The sequence below is a fragment of the Cyanistes caeruleus genome, chromosome 7, assembly GCF_971803275.1.
Source record: "Cyanistes caeruleus chromosome 7, bCyaCae1.hap1.1, whole genome shotgun sequence".
Taxonomy (NCBI): domain Eukaryota; kingdom Metazoa; phylum Chordata; class Aves; order Passeriformes; family Paridae; genus Cyanistes; species Cyanistes caeruleus.
Genome location: NC_141707.1, coordinates 33,418,927 through 33,427,355, shown reverse-complemented (window position 1 = coordinate 33,427,355; position 8,429 = coordinate 33,418,927).

Below are 8,429 nucleotides of genomic sequence, written 5' to 3'. Positions count from 1 at the left end.
TTTCAGCCATTGTTACCTTTTTTGATTTTTCCTCTGGTGATTTCTTGAGTGCCAACACGTGTACTGCTGTTCCTGTCTTTGCTGAAAACCTTCCTAGGAACACTATTAAAATGGTTCAATTTATGCAAAATGGAATTTTGCATGAAATTCTCGAGAATGCAGGTTTGAGACACCACATGGTGAAAGAAATCACCTCAAAGTACAGCCAAAGAGGTTACAAAAGCAAGTCACAGAAATCCAGTTTCCTAGGGAGCTTCTGTGCATTAGAGAAATGTAAGCAGCTACTGGCAACTCCAAACTGCACACAGTGAATGTGTCTACAAAGAATTTTGATAGGTCTGTACAAACCTGGGATTTTCTGTGCCTGTAGAACATTTTTGGTTTTATGGCAAGACAGAGCTAAGAAGCAGAATGGTTTCTGTGCAATGGTTCCATACTGAATGAGCACTCCTTTGGACAAATATTCATTTGTTCTGAGGTCATTTGCAAATCTCTGGACAGTCTAAAAGTATTTTATTTTACTTACTACCTTTCCACCTTTTTTTCCCCTCTAACAATTGAATATTATGACCCAGTATGACGTTGCTGGTATATTTGAATTCTGCAGAATTCAAGGTTAGCTCAGAAATACTGAACTCACAAAGAAACATGTTCTGCTCTAAGTCATTTCAATTACTTAGGATGGGAAAGGTAACATTGTGAAAATATTTAGAAGGTTAGAAAGTGAATACCTCTTCACTGTTTTGGTCTGGGTAATATGCCTTAATACAGTAATAAATAGTCCCTTCAGTTACTCAGATGAAATAAAGTAATTCATCCATGGCATGATTTTATGAGTCGAGCTAGAGGAAGTTATGTATATAAAATAAGAGCTAAGAGATTTGCATAGTCCTCAGCAAATGTACAAAATGGCATTACAAAATGTAATATGTATGTAGTACACAAACTATTTGTATTCACACACAAGCATATCTGATGGATGCAATAAGAGATGAATTTTCTGAAAGTGATGAAAATTGAAACTTCAGTTAAATGCTTGATTTTCAGAAAGTGCTGATAAGAAACTTGCAGGAAATCAGGAGTGTTAGGGTGATCATCCACAAACTGAAAATCGTGGGAAGACAATTGGAAGAATCATAGCTAAGTGAAAAGATCAAGTTGTTCCTACTTCTGAGCAGAGTGCTCTTCATCTGAAGCAATAAAGAGACCCTTGGAGTTTTCCTCAGAGCAGGACTTCCCAGCTACTAGATCAGTGCCATACCACATGTCACTTTGTCCTTTAATTATAACTGGAAGGCAAGAAAATGTCAATGTTTGCAGCTTCTGAGAGACGGATGCAATTCAATATTTCACACCGGTGCAATTGTGCATCACGGTTGGCTGCTGCTTTATAGGATCTTAGAGAACTTTTCTGGAAAGTCTGTAATAAAATGATCATTGCTTTAAAACAAAATTCAACCTGTTCTCCCAGAAAAAAAAAGAAAATTCCTCTGTTAAAAAAACATAGAGGGCTTGCTTATCTTTTATCTTTATAGCTTATCAGCTATCCCGTGAATTTGAGTTTATCTGCTTGTTTTCTACTTAAACTGTCCTTTTCTGATCAAGCATGCATTCTGTGCTTTTTAGGCACCTGCTCCTTTTTGCTTCTCCTGCAATGTTCATTATTGCCCATGACAGATCTTTTCCTAAGACTGCTAAGCAAAGCAGAAGCTACTCCAGAGCAGCATTGCTCTCCCTGGGCAATTCAGACAAGATCAATATTCATTAACATTGGTAATTCACCATACAAGGGGACAGTGCCTTAAAAAGAAACCTCTTAAAGACAGACACAGGGAATGTTACCCACATGGGTAGGACACCAGCATCTATTTACTACACACCCTCTGGACAACTCACATTGGTGTTAATTGCTGCCACTGCAGCATTTTCCTTCTGTCCAGCTGCCCTCTGCCCCTGCCTCTTCTCCTTTTGCTGGAAGTGTCCCTGAGCCTCTGCTGAATTCTTTATTTCTCCCAAAGCCTCAGCTTCTGCCTGGTCCACTTCCAAACTGGGCTCACTCCCAAAATTTTTCCTCCTGCTCCTGCTGTCAGGTTTGGTTTCTGATAGGAATCCCACGGCTGCAGTGACTCATTTCATCTCTACCTTCACCAGTATAGAGTGAGAATCAGTCTTTGGAATATCTCTAAGCTGTGACATTCCCTGTCCATGGAAAAGGTGAAATATTTAGCGAGGCTGTGATCCTGCTGCATCTTTATGTTGCAACATGCTTTGGTCCAAAACAAACCTGGGAAGAACTTTAGCTTTTCTTCAGCTTAAAGAACACAGACTCGCTTGTTCTTTATGGTTTTGTTTGTTTGTTTGTTTATTTTTAAGTATACATGAATAAATTTAGGACAAAACCAAAAAAAATCCTGATTTATCTGTCCTTACCTAACTATTTTCCATTTTTCTTGGGTTTCTTCAGCCCAACAGCGCCTGACTACATGAAGATAAAACATGTTAAAAGAAGTTTGAAAATGTGGGGAAAATGTCAGTCTAACTGGATTTCTCTGTACTCTTATGTGCACAAGTGTAAAGCAATCTTTGTGACTGTATTCTTCCTTTAATCAATGATACTGGGAAAAATATTTATTTAGGGATACTACATTTTTTTTTGGTGAAAACATTAAAAAAAGAAAAATAGAAACTATCTGAATTGTTTCATTTTGAAGTATTTCAGTTTGCATTCAGTTTTCATTCCTTGTTTGCAATAAAATTTTAAGAACTTTGAATACACATAATAATTTATGTATATTTATTTATATATCATAATAATTTTATATTTTTTTTTATATGCAAAACTCTCATTAAGGACAAGGTTTTTACTAAATACTTAAATCTATCTATATTGACCTCAGGTAGAAAGGTGATTAAAATTATTGGGGTTTTTTTTCTGATAAATCTTTTTAAAACAAATGTTCAAGTCTAACAGTCTCATCTATTTCTTTTGTGAAAGAAATAACAGATGAAGGAAGATAAAGACACTGCTACTTCTCAAAAAAACTCATTGTATTTTTAAAAAAAATCATTATATATTAATCATTAAGTTTGCAACAGTCTTAACTCAGTAACTCCAATGGCTTCACTGGAGCTAAGGTGAGATACAGGATTCAAAACAGCTCAATTCTGATTGCTATATGTTTTATTTATTATTTATTTACCTTGTTTTTCATCCCATGAGTTGGGTATTTCTCATGGGCTTGAGGAACACTTGATCAGTTAGACTGGAGTTTTTTCTTATCTTTAACTTCTTGCTCCTGATACTAATTAAAATAATAACAAAGCCATAGTGAGATGACAGTAATAAGAATTTAGAACAACAGAGGTGTTGCATGATAGTAAGAAAAGCATAAATTAGAGACCATCTACAAAAAACAAATTGCTAGAATCTACCCAGTCTTTCTTATTAATGGCTTTCCAAGCTGAATTTAATTAAAGCAATGAAGGTTTCAACACACAGAATGAAAAGGAATTAAGAAATACAAAATGTTAAGGTCAGAAGGCAATTAATAATTATGACATCCTGCCAAACCTCAAGATGAAGACTATGACCACAAAAGTGAGCATCCTCAAGAAATCCAGCTGGTGTAGATGGAGGGTTTTGTTGTTTGGGTTCTTTTGCTTTTTTTGGTTTGTTTTTTTGTTGTTGTTGTTGTTTGTTTGTTTGTTTTCAATTTAAAATAAAGTTTCTACATCGCCAGCTTGGCAAGTTTCGTTTTTTAACCCTGAAGCGTTCCCTGCTACCATCAGGAACCCAGAATTGCAGCATGCCATTTTCAGGTTGGCTTGGCCTCATCTTTCTTGTTTCACTGAACAGTGTTTGAACAGTGACCTGAAATGTTTATGGCTGTTTTTGTTTTTATGGAGTTTAATATCAAACCACATTTCTCTGATCGGTGCTGTTTTGGAGCACCCAAAAGATTTACAAAGGTGAACACTACAATATGTGAAAAATGCTGAAAACTATTAATTTGGAATAGAAAATATAAAATACGGTTATCTTGAGAGAGCTGAAGAGTTATTTCTTTTCCCCAAAAAACCTTAGAGATTGGTCAGCATATTTTGTATTTTTGAATAATATTTTTCCGTTGAGTTATTCTTTAAAAAAGGACTGGCCAATGTAAAATGTATGAAAGCTATTTCTTGGTCACCTGATTCTTTCTTATATTCTTAGATCATAATTGTGCTTTAAACTTTCTTTTTCTTATCTTTCTACAGCCATCTCCAAGAAGTTTACAGCTCATGACAGCATCCATTTAATGTTGTAGCCATTTGTTAAACTCCTTCAAGATTGATTACCACCCGTTTTGCTGATGGGTTTGCTTGCCAGTTTTAATATGCTTCTTCATTCCTCCGAGGAACTGCACGTCTTTTTGGCAGATTACTTTAAACTGAACTGATAATGACTTTAATGTGCTGATAATTTGATAATGCAGCCTTCAAAATTATATTCCAGCTGCTTGCAGTTTGCTGATTGGCCACATCATTTAGCAGGAGGAGCTAATTGGGAAAGACTCACAATTTTGCACAGGCAAATGTCACAAACTTTATGTATTAGCGTGGAGCACATCTGGAGGAGCTCCCCTGAAATTAAACTCTATTTATACAAATAAAAATTGAGAAAATTGATATTCTGTATGTGTAAAAAAATTAATAAATAGTCGCAGACAGTCTTCATCCACTCCAATGGCTGTCAGAGAATTCAAATGAAAAACAAAATTAATTTCTTCATACCAAGTTGTAGCATACCTATTCTTTGTTGTTTTAAAACACTTATGTTCTGCAACAGAACAAGAGCATCTTAGCAAGGAGTGGCATTATGAGCAGTTTCTGACCAAGGTATCAAAACCTAAATATTCTTTTAGTCAACCATCCCAATTTAAAGAGTATTCTCAGTTCGTATGAAAGCCTCATTTTTACTGAATAACCACTGTACTGTTCACTGATTTAATTTTTAGGCTTGTTCACATCCTTTGCTGACCCTGGATACAGTGAATAAACACAGCTCCCTGCCCTTGTGCCATGCCTTGTATCAGTGCCCTAAGTCACACACATGGCTGAGCAATGCTGTTCAGCTCGTGGTGAGTTATCACAGTGGGAGAACCTGCTTGAATGTCACCACAGGGAAATGGAAAACCCACTTTGATTTGCTCTGGAGAGAATTTAAATGTCCTTAATGTCAAGAACTTTAATTACTCCCAACAAACATCACTTGTCACAGAGCTTTACACGAGTTTGGAAGGGGGAAAAGGGTAAATTCAGGCTCACCAGTGATGAGTGCTGGGACAGGGTGCCAAAACTTGAGGAACCTTTTGCATTTCAATAAATCTTTCAATGTTGTCTCTCATAGTGCCCCTCTGGTCTCAATGTCCATAAGATAAACACATTATGGGATGGGTGAGCACAAAGGGTTGGGAACAAAGGGTTACAGCCTCACAGAGCTCAAGAAGGATTTGGACAATACCCTTGGGCACATGGTGGGACTCTTGGGGTGTCCTGTGCAGGGCTGGGAGTTAAGCTCCATGGTCCTTGTGGGTGCCTTCCAACCCAGCTTATTCTGGGATTCTGTGATTCAGTGAACTGCAAAACAACTGCAGTTGGTTCCAAATCACCTGCCAAAAATGCATTTTAAAATGCACCCACAGAACTGTCTTTGAGTCCAAAAAGTTTAATAATGAAGAATATGAAGCACAAGTTAGATTCTCAGCTGACATTAAATCAGTAGGTCTTAACATCAGTGGAATATCCAGCTCCAAATATACTTTTCATTGGCAGTGAAATATGTGTATATGAGCTTGGACTGACAATGGAGGTTTCAGATTAAACAGAGGGTTGAAGTGCTGACTCAACATACAGCTCCATTAAGTAAATTATCATGAATTATTTTTAAAGCATAAATTGCAAGTGGCTGACACTTACATGTGTAACTGTACATATTGATCAGCAGCAGAATGAGAAATACAAGTGTATCTGGAAGACTGCAAGGTGTTCATGTTGGAAATGCCTACAGAGATGTGCTTTTAAGTGACTGCTCAGGAACTCTGAGAATTGAATTCAAACCTTCCATCCTACTGAACTAAGGGCAGCTTCACACCATTCCCTCAAGTCCTGTCCCTGGGCACACAGAGAAAGGAGTCAGTGCCTGCCCCTCTGCTTCCCCTCATGAGGAAACTTCTTACACCCTTCCAAACCCAGCCTCTGCTTCTGGAGGGAGAACAGGATGTTTCTATATTCTCTTGTTTGATAGATTTACTATTCAATATTATTTCATTTGAAAATTAATGAAAATAATTCACTGCAACTACTTGTGAATTTACCATTTTCTATCATTTCAGCATTAGGATAATGAGAGCTGCAACATCTTCTCATTTAGAGGACTGGAGGAAATGTGTCTGGCTAATTTAAAGGCAGAACTCTTAAGTTTAAATTGCAAGGAAAGGCTGAAGTATCTCACCTAGAACACGCCTCTTTGTGTCCTTTCTTCACAAAGCTGGTATAAAAATAATGAATTCTTAATAATCTGATATTTTGACATTTTGTAATCTTAAACTAAATAGAGAACCTAAAATTTTATTCCATTTCTTTACTAAAATTATATTTTACATACAGGAAGAAAATAGCAGCCTTTGATATTCTTTGCACCAAGATATAGAAGAAAATATTCATCAGCACAAACACAATTAGGATTTTACTCCTTTTTGTTTCTAGCTAACCATTACAAATTCCAAACACTATCTTAATGAGGGTTCATCATCCTTCTTGACTGTAAAACTAGAATATTTCAAGACTCATCACTTTATTATCCTCTTTCCCCTTCATTTTCCACATAAACCTCCAGCTTCATCATATCTGAATACTTCTGAATCCTTCTTCAGCAGCCCTTTGTGAATTTCTGACACTTCATAGTTCACACTCTTCTCAGACTTTGGGAAATATTGTCTTATTTGTTTGGTGCTAAGGAGAGTGTTACAGGGATAGAATCTCAGTGTAGGAGAAATAGATGTATTCAATTACAGTCCCCTGCCTTACTCTCATCAAAAACTTCAGACAGACCTTGGAGACTGCAGGATGTGCATAAGTGAGCTAACACAGGGATCACACACGTTTTGTAAGAGTTCAGAAGTGTCTAGAAAAACTCCTGTTTTTTTATTTTCTGTTCCTTGCTGAGCTGCTGTGAGCTGCCCCATATCACCTTTTCCTGACTCCATGCTTGGCTGGCATCTGGTTGCCATGAGTTTGTGTTGCTATTGCTCCACCTTTTTGTTGTAGACTTCACATCCTGGTAGGTATCAATCTACAGTACAAGCATTCTTTTACACTAAAAGGGCATTTAAAGTAATTGTAAAAAGTGTAAAGATGTGGAACATCTAGGAAATAATTTAGCCCAAATTCAATATAATGGTAGGAAATCACAGAGAATCAAACAAAATAGTAGTTTGGTTACATTGCTGCCTATTTTTTCCTAACTAAAAAAATAAGTCAATTAATATTTTGGTTAAATGGTGAAAAACTGTCATAAACAGTTTCTTGAACTGAGGTAGTTTAGCTAAGATCATTTAGTCTTCAGCAGAATGGGAAAAGAACCATTAATAAACAAGAGTTAATATCTCAGCTGTAGTGATTTTCCACATGCAAGATAATTCTTACTCAGGTGGATGTTCCCAGGAACTTTAACCAATTTACCTGTGTAACCTCTGTCAGCCTGGGGGTTCAGAGATGGAGAAAGGTGAAGACACATCTTAAAAACAGTCCACACTCCTCAACCACACCAGCCTGAGCTAGAATTAGTACTTTTACCACTGAGTATTTCATAACATGTCAATACTTGTTGATATTCCAGAATACTGATGGGAAGACAACATGTTCCTTAGATCAGCTCTACTAGAAATCACCTGAGCAAAGAGGCTCCTCACGAGGCTTAGGGTATGATCAGCATCCATTACTATGCAGATGTAGAGATGCTCTAGCTGTATTTCTAGACTGGAGGATCCATTGATTTTTGGCAGGAATTTTAAATAATGGATGAGTTGAACATGAGTTCCTCGAGGGAAAAATGTGTCATGCAAACATGAACAAGTATATCATTCATTTTTGCTTCGAAAAATTCAATTGTCAGTACATGATTTTCAAAGTCAGGTGAGCAACAGGAGAAAATCTGTCTTGCAGAGATGCTTTTTTTAATGTTAACATTACAATGTAAAAGCTTTTAGAGTCAGGAGAAAGCTGGTATCCCAAACAGCTGGGGGATAAAGGGTGGGTGGGAGTGGTGACCCTGGTCACGGACCGCTCTGAGCACATCGGAGCGTCCCTCACCGTGGGGGCTGCTTGAACCACATTAGTCTTGTTTCTGCCTTTGTGCCCTGGCTCTGTGATTAACCAAGGACTATAGT